The sequence below is a fragment of the Sturnus vulgaris genome, chromosome 12, assembly GCF_052056855.1.
Source record: "Sturnus vulgaris isolate bStuVul1 chromosome 12, bStuVul1.hap1, whole genome shotgun sequence".
NCBI classification, from domain to species: Eukaryota; Metazoa; Chordata; class Aves; order Passeriformes; family Sturnidae; genus Sturnus; species Sturnus vulgaris.
The window spans coordinates 16757454-16771535 of NC_142254.1; positions in this window are offsets into that span (position 1 = coordinate 16757454).

Sequence of the window (14082 nt, forward strand, 5' to 3'; positions counted from 1 at the left end):
GTCACACAGAGCTGCACAGGGTTTGCAGCCTTGCAGGATGCCACTCCCTTTTCCCAACCAGAAAACATGAGTCAGACTATTTAGCAAGAAGCAAGAGTTTGCATTTTTTTTTTTTTTGTAGCATGTTGTAAACTGGCAGGCGGGAGGGGGCAGAGTTCCAGTCTGGATTGTATTTATAGGTTCATTTAAAGGATATGACTAATGGTCAGCGTCAATTTCAGACGAAGTCCAAAGTAAAAGTGAAACCTTATTGTTCCATGGAAGGAAGAAAAAAAGTGTGTATAAATTATCCAGAGCAGGGCAGAGTTTAGAGCTTGTCACAAAGCTATGATCCAAGCCCACAGCTTGGAATTACAGACAGAAGCCAGTGGCTGCCTCTGCAGTGTCCTCAGCAGCAGCATAAGGACACACATGCCCCATGGCAAGCTTTGTTTATGTCTACATTTTAGAGGCTTATATCTGCTTTGAAACTTATCCTTAACCTAATTAAATTCTTTATGGGTTTGCCTGCTCATGCTGCCCCTATATAAAGGTAACCATGCAGTTTCTTCTGGAAGGGGGGCAGGACCTGCCCCAGCCTCCCCACACTCATGGGGCAGAAGTGTAGGGGCAACTACAGAATAAACCAAGAGATATGATGGAAGATTAAAAGTTTTTCTCAACAGGGGAATCATAAAGAAATAGGATATATGATCTTATGTAAAACATCAGTAATAACACTGGCAGAGAAGCATATCTGGCACAGCACAGACCTGCCCTGTGCTGCACTGAGCGAGCAGGTTTTTTAGGGTTTTTCCAGTTTTCTTTCCATTAAATAGGTCTCACTAGCAAGAAGGAATATACTGTAGAATGCTGGGCTGTTAGGACAGCCCTTACCCAGCATCTCAGAGAGATTCTGCAGCCCACACTGAGACCTTTGCTGCTCCTGCTCCAGCCTGGGCAGACCCTGAACCACCTGGCTCAACAACAGCTCAGCTCTGGGGCCCCTGTCAGTATGGCAATGTTGACATAGTCCCATCAAAACTGACACAAAACTTCCATCCCTCTTTGTTAACTGATTTATTAGAGGCAAAAGACAGTCTTGCAGAAATAGCTTGCAAATTAGAATTCCTAATTTCTGATTTTTAATGGTGTTCTAGATTCTCCCATCAGGTAAAAAGGTCAGGCCACCCATAAGGTACCAATCATTCCTGTGAGCACTTGGGCCACCCAGTAGCCCTCAGGGAGGGGCTGAGCAGGCTGCAGAAAGCCCTGATTTGCAATGCAGTCCCCTGGCAGATGATGTGCCACAAGCAGCACTCCTGGAATGGGCTCCTGCAGTGCTCATCTGGTGGGGCTGCTCTGGACTCTGCCCATGGCTGAGTCACCACCATTAAGTCTTTACTGGGGTACCACAAGAGCCACAGGGAAGGTGGCAGCCAAAAAAATGCTCCTTACCCTTCTGGCTGGAAAGCAAGTAATTTTTTTCTTCTCCTTTCATTTTTTCAGATTACATTCATCTAGTCCTTGTGCTGTCTTATTAAATCATATGTGAATAAATGTTGCCTAAGAATTAAACAGTTCTCTGAGAGACCCAATTTAGCCGTTAGCCATGGTACAATGTTTTGAGATAATTTAGTGGTGGGCACAAACAATGAAAATCATATGAAAACTGTCAAGAATTAAAATAATTTCTAGCCCAAAGCTGTATTTATAGAACAATGTTAAGTTTCAAAAAGTGAGATCAGATTACTGGTTCTGTGTAGTAAAAGAAAGCAATAACAAAAGCCTTACTTATAAAAGTGTGATGAAAAAGATTAATACAAACCTGAAATCAGTAATCTGAAAGACTACTTTATCATAGTGTGTCTGAAAAACATTGGGGAAATATTGACTCATTCAGTATTTGAAAACATCACACTTTTCATTACACATATACTCAAAGAAAGATGTTTTGCTTTTAGCTCAGCAGTGACAGCATTATCACTGTAAATTACCTCAGCTCTGTCTGAAAACCAAAAAAAATGCAACAAGTTCTATTCTTCAATGATGCTTTGAAAAGGAAAGAACAGATTTTTAAAGGCACTGTAGGTCGACATGGCTTAAACACCCGAATGCTTGAGTAAATGCTGAATTATGTTCCTGATTCTGCCTGGTTGCTTCAAAAATCTGAAAATAAGTTTACTGTCCAAATACTTCTGGGCACTGTCATTGCACTATTTTAACTTCACAATCCAGTTGTTATTCATGAAGTAGAGGCTACATTACATTTAACACATTAGCATTCAATTAGGATTCAGTTTCTGATTATTCACATTAGCAATATCCTTATCAAAAACTCACAGATGGGAGAAGATTTAGTAGCTATTCTTTTCGTATAAATTCACAGAAAAAGTCAGGCGAGTATTTCCTTATAAAAATTAATGGAGGTTTGCTAAACTGCTCAATGGTTGAAACTAATTTCTTATAATCATCAAGCAAATTAAATACTAGGAAGATACATTCCCCATTTACTTCATAAATTTCTGTGCAAGGAGGAATAAATATTTCCCACATGGTCAAAATCTGAAGAGGGAACGAACTGAAAGTCAGATTTTCAGACTTAGCTGAACCTTGTGGTTTCCACTGGAGAGAGACATTTGCTTTCCAGCCTGCTTCCTTTAACATCTCCTGCTGCTGCAGAGCAGAGGTGAGAGCTGGAGCAGGGCTTGGCCACAAGCACACCCTGGAATAGAACAGCCTGGGTGGAGAATGGATTCACAGCATCCTGGAGGAGAAGGGCTTGGGGGTGTTGGTTGATGAGAAACTCAACGTGGCCCAGCCCTGTGCACTGGCAGCCCAGAAATCCAACTGTGTCCTGGGCTCCTTCCAAAACCAGGTGGCAGCAGGGGAGGGAAGGGGTTCTGCCCCTCTGCTCTGCTCTGGTGAGACCCAGCTGCAGTGATGTCCCCAGCTCTGGGGCAGCCAAGAAAAGAAGGACATGGACCTGCTGGAGCGAGTCCAGGAGAGGCCATGAAGGTGGTCAGAGGGTTTGACCACTTCTCCTGTGAAGACATGCTGAGTTCTGGGATTGCTCAGCCTGGAGAAGGGAAGGTTCTGGGGAGACCTCAGAGCCCCTTCCAGTGCCTAAAGAGGCTCCCAGAGAGCTGGAGAAGGACTTTAGAAGGGCATGTAGTGACAGAACAAGGGGGAATGACTTCAAACTAAAAGACAGCAGGTTTGGATCAGGTATTAGGAAGGAAGTCTTCCCTGTGAGGGTGGGAAGGCCCTGGCACAGATTGCCCAGAGAAGCTGTGGCTGCCCCTGCAAGTGTCCAAGGTCAGGCTGTCACAACCAGTGGTGTAGTGGGAGATGTCACTGTCCATGGCCATGGGATATAACCAGATGATCCTTAATGTATCTTCCAACTCAAACCATTCTCTGATTCCATGATCTTTTCCTGTGCTCAAACCCCTGAAAACTGAGAGACTTTCAGTGCATGGAATAAAGGGCAACTCTGATTGCCTTAGTATTTCCTAAACTTCCTTTCCTGCCTTTGCCTTAAAAGATTAGTTTCTCTTCTCACATCTTTTCTTTCAAATTTCTCCTGTACAAACACAGTTCAGTGGCTGCAGCAGCTTTCTATAACTAAAATCTCTGCATTTAAAGCAAGACTCTTAAGTCAATTAGTGTTCACAGGAAAAGTATTTCACTTCAATAGATAGATATATATACATACCAAAAGGTCATTTTACACTTAAACAGTGATGGTTTTCTGACAAAGAAAAGCACCAGTGTATATATTGTGTGTGTAGCTGGTAGGAGACAGCAGGCAAGCAAGGGCTATGAAAAGTTCACAGACATCATCATGCACAATATACTTCTTATTTCTCAACAGCATCAACAAATTCTGGCACTGGGGTTCTTCATGAATTGTACTTGACCCCCAAGTGGACCATTCACAGCATCTTGAGAAAGGCTTGAGGAGTGTGGCCCCTGGTGAGCCCAGGATGAGCCAAGGGATGGAACAGCTGTGCACAGCTCAGGTCAGTACTGCTCCAAGATCAACTCTGGTTTCTTCAGGAGCAAGGAATGTGATGTGCAGCAAAAGAAAACCTGCTGTTCCTGGAAGCAGACAATTCTCACCTGTGTAAGAGCTCTCCCCAGTAAAGCAAACTGGCTCAGAATTTGTTCAATGGAGATTTCAGGAAGGATACTGGCAATTCAGGGGCATGGAGTTACCTGGTTTTTAAACCCGTTTTACCTCACAGTTGCCTCTTAAACTTCTCTAGTTGTGAACCTGCTGCTGGCCACAAACCACACTTCTACTGGGCTTGGGCTCTGCCTGCAGCAGACTAAACAATTGTGCTCCACAGGCTTGAAACACTGCTCGCAACTGCTGCACTCCATCCTTCAGCCAGAGATTAAAATTCAGAGACTAACAGTTTTGTGGGTTCAAGAGCCCAGAGGGGTTTGCATGGGAATCACTTTCCCTCTCCTAAAATCGATTCCAAATTACAAGGCAGGGAGTAACACTCTCCTAACATGGTGGAGTGCATGAGAAAGCTGCAGCCACAGACACTGAGCATCACAGGGGGTTGTGGTTAGACACAAAACAGCCTCAGCTGCTGCCGTGCCAACCTGCAGCTGGTGCTGTGCCAGGTGCCACGCTCTGACCTCCTCTGTGCTGCTTCTGAGATGCTGCTTGGAGCTGAAAGTGATGATGCACCACTTCACAGCACAAGTCCTCAGGTGACTCCACTCTGTAAACCACAGTGCCACTGAGGCACGAGAGGAAGAGACCAGGCAGTGCCAAAAGTGTGGAGAGGCTCAGCCTCAGGAGTGGGAGTACAGAGTTAGGGACAGCTAAAACTTAAGTAGGGTGGAAAGCTTTTAACTCACTGCAAAAATGACATTGTTTTCCCTCTAGATCTTTTTCTCAGTCTCTTCATGGGTTGGCCACACAAGCGTGTCCCTGTGCAGAACTGGAGAGGGAACTGCATGGCCCCAGAGGTGCTGCAGAACTCCTGGATGATGCACAGCCTTCGGTCTGCCCTCTCCCTTCTTTATCCACCATGGGGGACTAACACAAGGCTTGCTCACCACCACCAGCCATTCCCTGCTGTTAAGTGTCTTTAGGCAGTGTGCATTGCTTTGCTCCCCTGGCAGGGCCCTCAGGACACCACTGCCATCTATAAAACTCATTTAGATTGCAGCCAAAAAGCTTGGGCACAAGGAGGTTTCCCTGGACACTCTGAACTGCTCTTCTGTAAGGCGGGACTTTCCTGGGAGGGCAGGGCTGGTGCAGGAAAATACATTTCTTCTATACTGTGGAAAATGGGTGTGGCCCCTTTTTCTTAGCTAAAGATTTTTTCACAGCCATTTATATCCCAGAAATTTAAAAAAAAAAAAAAAAAAAAAAAGCAGCACATTTCTTCTCCCTAGCAAGCGTTTGCAGAGTGCCTTCCCAACTTGTTCTGTACACTCAGCTTTCTGTCTGCCTATTTTGTTTTGGCTGCTCTAATTTACATAGTACTTCCTTTCCCTGGGTTAGACTTCAAGGTTAGACTGGGGTCAAGCTGTATCTTTTGCAAATCAGGATGTAAACAAGTCTGGATAACTCACGTGAGTTATGGCTCTGCCCACCCCTTTTCTGTTTGGGTTGTTGGTTTTTTTAAGATTTATATTAGCATCAGAAATTATCCAGGATCTTTCTAAAGATCCAATTTCATACTTTCCAGCATCCAGTAAATTGGCTACATAGCAGGGAAATGCCAAGTGCTCTGAAATAGCCAGAGCAAAGGATACTATAAGAAGCCCAGCACACCAAAAATTCACCCAAAGAGCAATATCCTGTCAACAGGAATTTGCTCCTGTAGTAAAAAGAGCTTGAATTTTATGTTCCAACAGAAACAGCTCCATAAAGCACCTTTGCACACCAAAACAAAATATAAAAAAGCAAAATGGTTTGATTAGGAATGGAATAGGCTTAGAATAATTCAGGCTGGTGAATCCTTGCCAGCTCCACTCCTCCACACATTCCTGCCCGCATTCTGATCTCATTATGCGCCGGGCGAGAGCGGGAGCTGCACTGGAACAGTTCTCACCCATCTGCATCCTCTTCTTCCTTCTCCATCTGAAGGAGGATGTATATTTATAACCCCCTTGGAGACAGTGAGGATTCAGGGAGCGAAGGCAGTGCGTGGTGCTGTGTGCTGGGCAGGGCAGAGGCACAGGACAGTTTGTACAGATGATGCTCGTGTGTATTTTCATGTCCATCCCATTTTATGAAGCCGAGGCTTTGCTTCAGATGGTGACATGAGCTGACCTAATGCCTCGCTGTTCCCAAATTAAGGCCAAAGCTTATGCTCAAACACCAGCTTTTCCTCCCACAAGTATTGAGAGTAGCGGGATGCATCAAGCAAGGTCCCCTAAGGATCTGTCCTGAATCCAGGTCGATTCAGTGTTCTCACAAATGACTCAGCTCATTGAAAGGACAGTGCAGAAGGTGCAGATGCTGGGAAGGGTTGTGACTGTTTTGAAAGACTATCCTATAATTCAGAACAGTCTTAATGTATTGAATAAAGACTCTTAGATCAAGTCAAGACATCCAACAAAAGTAAGTGTGGAGTAGCAGGAAAGTAGGAGAAGTCAAAAGAACAAATGCAAAATAAGAACTGGTTAAATAAGAACACTGCAAAATGAGTGCTGGGAGTTATGGAGGACCCCAGGTGGAATATGACTCAACACTGACACACTTCAACAAAAAGAGCAAAGCTCATTCAATGATGTATTAATATGACTGATCCGTGTCAGGCATCAAAAGCAATTATTCCCTTTCATTAAGCATTAGTGAAACTTCTCTTAGGGTAAGATTTGGAATATAATATTTTAACCAAAATGGAGACAAATTTTAGAGGAAAATATCCTCCTATAGTGCAAGGCTGAATTCTTCATTATTTGCTCAGTCTGGAAAAGAGGAGACTCAGGAGAATATGATAGGCTCTTCCAAGATAGTAAACAAGAATATGAGACCAACAACACAGGAATTCATTTAATTCAGAGGGAGCAATATATAAGCTATGTATTAGGAAAACTTTTCTAAGAATAGTTATGAGCTGCAGAAGGATATCTACAGGGTATCTTTGTGTGTGCCTAATTATCCCTGCCTCTCAGCATGGCTGATGATCCCGGGCTGGCTGCACTGTGCCTGGCTCATTGTCCAATGTCAAACCCGGCTGCTCTGAGCTCGTTGTGTTCTCTCTGCTCCGTGCAAGGTTTTTGCAGCCTACTCTGCATTCCAGTGGCATCAAGCTCCCTGCAGGGCTGCATCTCTCTGAGTCAGGGCTCCACTACAGGTGTGGCTGTTCTGAGCTTTCCTGCCTCACCTGCTCGTGCCAGAACGGCGCCGGCGAGCGCTGCTCAGCACAGGCTCCTGCCAGGGGCACAAAGACACAAAGGGGAGCTGAGCAGCACATTAGCTCAGCCTGCAAGGAAAACCCGTGGGGCCTGCTTCCAAACCCCAGGAGGGCAGCTCACCCTGCTTAAGGAAGAGCCAAAATGTCACCAGCCAGGTCCCCAGCAGCATCTTCTCAGGGAAGTGTATCTCCCAAATCCCTCTCAGCATTCAGGCTCATTGGCAGCCCTTGTCTCAGAGACATCCAATGTTATCATTGCCAAAAGAAAGAAGGACAGCAATTCTTCAGCTGCTTATGACAGTAACACCATTTTTGCTTGTCTGTGGGCAGCATTCATCCCCTCTCTGTTCCTGCACTCAGGCTCTGCCCATAACCTCTACCCACTTTAGCTGGTCCAGCAACTACCTGGATTTGTTTCTCCCAAGTTCTCCCACAGCCAGCATGAGGCAGCCTTGCTGGAATATCCAACATATAGCACCCTTTCTGGAATAAAGCACCATGGGCAAGCTGAGGATCACATCCAAAATGAAAAGTTTCATAGCAGAGCACCAGACATTCTGACTGGGAGCTTGTCAGTCATTCCCTTACAGGTTACTGCCATGGGCAAGTTTTCAGGTCTCTTTGGGATGTGACAGGCCTTGTGAGAAGCCCAAAGGACCTCAGTAGCTCTGTAGAGGAATAAAAAATAAACCCCCCTTTGTCTCAGAGGTAGAATGTGACCCAATGTGTACATATGGGAAAAAATAATTGGAATAGATAAAGCCATGGGCAATTGGGCAGATGATGTGCCTGAGAACTTTGAACATCTGTTGTATGGTAAATATGCAACCATCAGCTCTTCTTCATAATCTATGAACAAATTCAAATAAAAGAACAGAATGGTAGCTTTTATTTGTATGAAACTGTCTGCCATGGAATTAACACACCACTGTAAAATACTGTCTTGACAGATCAGCTCATTTGAAGACCACTGTTAACATTCCATAGAGTGCATTTCCCCCAGAACAGCCTGGACAAAATGGGCTTCATGGGATCAACTCTCCTCTTTCCCTTTGTCACCTCCCCCTTGTGAAACACACCACTTCTCCACCCTGTGGGCCCCCTCTCTGATGGATCTGTTTCCTGCACTGATCAGATTCAACCTCAGATGTGCAGGTGCTCCCAGGTCACACCACTCACTGGAGCTTTGAACAAGTGAATTCAGGTTTTCTCTTCTTCATGCCTCTCCTTTGCCTATAAAGACAACAACCGAGCTGCTTTGTGTGTTGAAGATTGTTTTGTGGTTTCCTTGCACCCTCCACCAGCATCCTCTTTCATCCCCCTCCACTACATAGAGGACAGGCTCTTTGAAAGGACAACCCTTTTATTCTGTGTATTTATAATGCCTAGCACAGCCCAGTCTCCTTCAAAACCAAGGGTTGTGGATCCTGGAGTAATAAAAATAAATAAAGGCATCACCATTAATTCACCTCCTCTTTCTATACAGGAAATTGTGACAGGCAGGAAGAACCTGGGTTGGGCATGCATTTTGTGCTATCTCATTGAAAGGAACAGAGCAGTAGCAGATGTCACTGAGCATGTTCAAAGCTAGAAAAGACCCAGAAAAACAGTTTCACCAAAACTCCAAACACACCCCGTTACAAAGATAGCAAATTACAATCGCTGAAACAACACTTTAATATTGTTAAAACAAGGTAAGCACACTTCATTAAATCCAGCTTAGTGGCATGCTGTCAACCACAGAGATATTTATTGCCATTAAATTGCTGCTTTTCATGAACAGATTCTTGGCCAATGGCTAAAGCACAGCACCGGGAGAAGATGAGGAGCCTGCAGAGAGCTCAGCTGATAAGAGAATGGGTTAAAGAGAAACTCCTCTTATTTGTGTGACAATCATCTTGTGAGAATATTTTCCGTCTGTGCTATTTTTGGTTCCCAGTGAGATCGTTCTTACAAGAATATGGAATGAGAATTTGAATACAGGCATAGTAAGAGCACTTTGTATGTGTGTCCACACACCCTTCCTCCCCCCACACCTCCATCAGGGAGCTCCAATGCTGAGCAAGGTCAAATTATATCAATAAGGCACTGCAGGAAAATCTTTTACATTCCCAGATTGGTTAGAGAAATTAAACCTCATCTCCTAGGATTTTAAAATCAAGAAATGTTGTTTATTTTAAGGATCACTTTAGCATTATATTTATGACTACTAATCACCTTGGCTTGAAAATCTGTGTCAAGTGAGGAATCTATTACACCTACAAGATTTGCACAGGATGGCCAGATTCTGTTGCCACGTGGTCTGACAGAAAGAAAAGCCTTCCTTTTCTGCAGAGAGAATTTGAAATTATAGACATGTCCCTGCAATTATGGACTGAGTTACTTAACCTTTCTGACACTGATGTTCTCCCACAGGTCTCTTTTGGGCAGGAGCAACTCCCAGTGCAAGCTTGTTGTGGGAAGAGATTTACTGGAGTGACTAAAGGTATTAGTGACTTTTGGGGCAGCACACACACAATCCAGGTATGGTTTTAGTTGTGCCTGCATGTTTGACCCCAGCTTTCATAGCACCCAGGAGAACTTCAGCACAGCACAGGGGCAGCCCAGGACAGTGTGCAGCACCCCCAGACCAGATCTCCACGGGGGACCCTTGTGGTGCTGAGCTCTGAGCAGAAGGGGAAGCCCTTCTGAACCCAGAGCCAAGGTGTGACAACACAAGCAGGCCATGGGCAATTTGAGGCAGTGCAGCCCAGTTTTCTAACAGGACTGGTCAGCAGTACAGTGCTGGTCACACAGAATCCATGTGCAGCAGCTGACCTGGGCACGATGGGAGCCTGTATTTAATTCAGTACTTTAAAAAGGCACTTCACTAACTCAGTTTTGTCTTCCAATGATGTAAGTTTTAAAAATTAACCTCCCAGGGGAACTAGAGGATACACTTGAAAGTCTATTCATGTAAACAGCTAAAAAGGTTTGTTTGTTCTGTTCCTGCTGGAAGTGATACTATTGCTGAAGAATGTAATGCGCTTCTTTATCTTCATGGTATTGAAAATACAAGATATTGATTGTACTTCCAGCAGAAGTAAACCCACCACAATCAAATAAAATCTGGAAATTTGGGAAAGAACCGGGCTGTGAGCTCTGTTGCTTGAGAAGTCACTAAAGCATCGTGTCTCTCCAGTCCACATCCATAAAAGACAAGGTAGAACATTGCTGGTACAGGATCATAAACTAAATACTGATGAACAAAGACTTTATATTTACCGACTTTTCTAATGGAGTTTTAAAATGTATCCTTAATTTGTCAATGAACATTCATATATAATAACATAACCATTAAATGCACAGTGTTGATTAAGCATAATTGTAAAATTATTGCTTTTGGTTTTCAAGTCTCTTTCCAGATGTTAAGGAATTAATCCTGGTGTCAGTCAGTGAGGGTTATGAATACTGGCACAGCACAGTAAACAGAAGCAGGAGGACTAAGCACCTTACCTAAGCTTTTTGCAGGCTCCATCAGCACTCTGTAGAGCAGGAGAGTCCTGACAGTCAGACCACTCAGACCAGAGACCTGGTTGATTTGGCTGGATCAGCCTGAAACTCTGTTTCAGCTGTGGGTCTCCACAGATGTCAAGGTAAGGAAGGGAGAGATACTTATGGCCAGGTGTTCTCCCACCATGGAGAGCCTGGACATTGTCCTGGCTCCTCAAGCTCAGGCATCACCAAATGAGGATGAAAGAAAGGTAGGACTGGAATTCATTACTTTCAGTTCCCACCACTATCTGTACTTTACAAGAATTCCTCAAATAGCATAAGCTTAAAAATTAATGTAAATTAATGAGAAATATTAAATATCAGAGATGAAAGAAATGACAGATATAGGGAACCAATCTATTTTGCTGTGATTCTCTCTGATGTCTAAAACTCACCTGATCCATCTATAATTTCACCATCACTTTTCTTCCAGTGTCTTACCTCTGACTTTACCTAATTCCTAGCAGATATCAATGGGAAAGCTGTTGTTGCCTAATTGAAATTAAAGGACACAGGCATTATGCCAAACAGTTGTCAAACAGCACATTCAGACAGTTCAACAAAACGTACCTGAGTTTTTGAGGGCTACAATAATAGCAATTTTTACCACCTAAGAGCTCTCAATTGTATTTCGTGGCTCAGAGGTGTAGGGACTTTTGGACCATGCATTGTTCTCAGGGCAGTGAGCTTCAGCATTGCAAGAGAACTCATGCAAACCCAAACCCTCAGACCCTAGCCTCTCAAAACCAGGGAGGAGCCAGTAAAAATAGCCCCTGAAGCTTCCTGCCCCAGTGGCCTACATGGCTTATCAGCTGGCAGGTTTGGGTAGCCAAGAAACATTTAGCAATAGGCAATGTCAGCAGAGAAATCTTACTGGGGAGGATAGGAGAGCCTCTACCCCAGAAACACGAATTGAGCAGAATGACAGATGTCAAACTTTCACCCACTTGTGTGTTCCTGGGAGAAGTGGAACCCGCTGCATTAAGTGAATTTTAAAATCCCCAAATCTCTGCGGGGAAGAAGTTCAGTGTAATAACTGCACTTGGTGCTCTGGGCTGGCTTTACCCAAGGACTCCTAGTCCATCCTATGGTGCCTGTTTTACTCCACTCTAAAAGCAGATCACAAGAGCTCATAAAAGGCAGGATGCTGTGGGATGAGAGTGCCACAGAGCGAGGCAGGTTAGTGAACTTCATGTTCCTGTGCCACTGTACTGTGCTGTAATTTCCCCCAAGGGTTCCAGGAAAAAGTACAAGAAAGTCCCAGTAACATTTCACCCAGCAGTAAGTAGTTTCTACTAGACCTCATTTAGGTATTTTTAAAGGCTCTGATTTGTCTCAGTATTTTACTTGCTCTATTAAACTGAGGTCAACTTAATTTCTTTAGGACCTAAATAAATAAATGGATCTCAAGACACATTTCCAGTATCCTATCACAGATACCCTTCTCAGAGGAGATGCAAAAAAAAAAAAAAAAGAAGTGATTGCAAAAAAAATCTTCAGAATGGTGCAAAGCAATTGCCATGGTTTTGAAACAGAAGTTTCTCCTCAGAATTAACAAGGTTCTTGCTTTAAGTTACAACTAGTCATAAAAAAGACATTTTGGAGAAACGTCATATTACTGGAGGTTTCTGCAAGAAGCTGCTAAGAATAAAGCTGTATTCATTTCCATTAAAGGACATGAGGTTCTCAGGGGCAAAGAAGTAATATTTGCTTTGTACAGCACAGATCAGCTTTTATGAAAACATTGGTCGAAATGATGAAACTGATGCAGATCGACACAACATATTTTTTTACTCCCATTTCTCAAGAGGTAGCAGCACCTCCTTCCACCGTAGGGAGCAGGAGTTGTAGATGTGAAGTGCATCAAAAATGATGTCCTCTCAAAAATTAATGATAGCTAGTAAAAAACAAAGCCCAAAGATCATGATTGAATCTCTGGGTCCAATCATTTCCAAACAGCACAAGGTTAACCCTTGCTTAGAGACCTAGATAGAAAAAAAGGTTTCCTTTCCCTGGTCTGCAGGCTGAGTACAAAACTTGTCCCCTCTGTATGAGATTAGGGGAGTTCTATGGTTATCCTAATTTGCACCCTCTGCAAATAATCTCTAGGGGCTGAAAGGGAGTCAAAGATAGGGATGGAAAAACGGGCATCCCTGCTTTTCTCATCGGCACACCCCTTTTCCTTTGTTTTCTGATTTTCTTGGCAGGAGAGAAAATGCTGATAAGAGTAGCGAATTTAGTTCTGTGACCACATCTCCCATGCAGATAAGGAGACCCTCCCTGGACCAACATCACCTGCTTTAGACATAAATGTACCTCAGAGATTAGACACAGAGCGGCCCCGTTAGGGAGCAAAATCTGCTTCACATCTCACAGGAAAGGGGAGGCACAGGAGCCCGTTTTGAAAATCAGCTCTCTTTATCCCAGCCCTGCCGTGCCTGCACATCCAAAAGCCGTATCAAACCCAGAAGGCCTTTTGTCTTCTCTAGAGCCAATCTCTAAGGCCACGGATTCTGCTGGTTTTGCTTTAGCTTGGATATGTAGTGTCAACACAACAGCAGCTCTGGCTGCGCGCAGATTGGTGGAGAAAGTAGGTCAGCATGAGACAAGCTGTTCTCAGAGTAGCATTGCTCTCTCCTCTCCCTTCCCTCTTTGTAAATGAAGAGTGCTAAACTAGTTGCTTTGAAAAGCACATAGGCGTTCACCCTGTCAAACAGGAGTAGAGCCATTCTGGTGAATGTGTCACCGTTCTAGACGATTATTTATTATGCAATTTAGAACAATGTGCCATGTTTGTAATAGGCGTCATAGAAGACGCCACTTGCTAGCAGCAAAACTCAAGTTAATTACTAAAAAGCCAGTTTGAGTATTAGAAAATAAGGGGAGTATGTAAGCAAGACTAAAATAATTATAAATATTAAATGAATATTCATGAAAAATGCAAATTTTACGCCGTTCATGTTTTTGTGTCACAGAAAATGAGTTTCACAGTTGCATGTCAAAGGAACAGTCAGGAGTCGTGTTTTAAGTCAGAACACACTGTATTCAGTGAAAAGGTCTTACATGTTCATCAAACAAAAACCCTGTAACAGCCCCGTGGAATGTCTGTGACCCTGCCTGAGCTGCAGCACTGCTCAGGACATGGAGCTGCAAGACACATTCTCATTTCTCA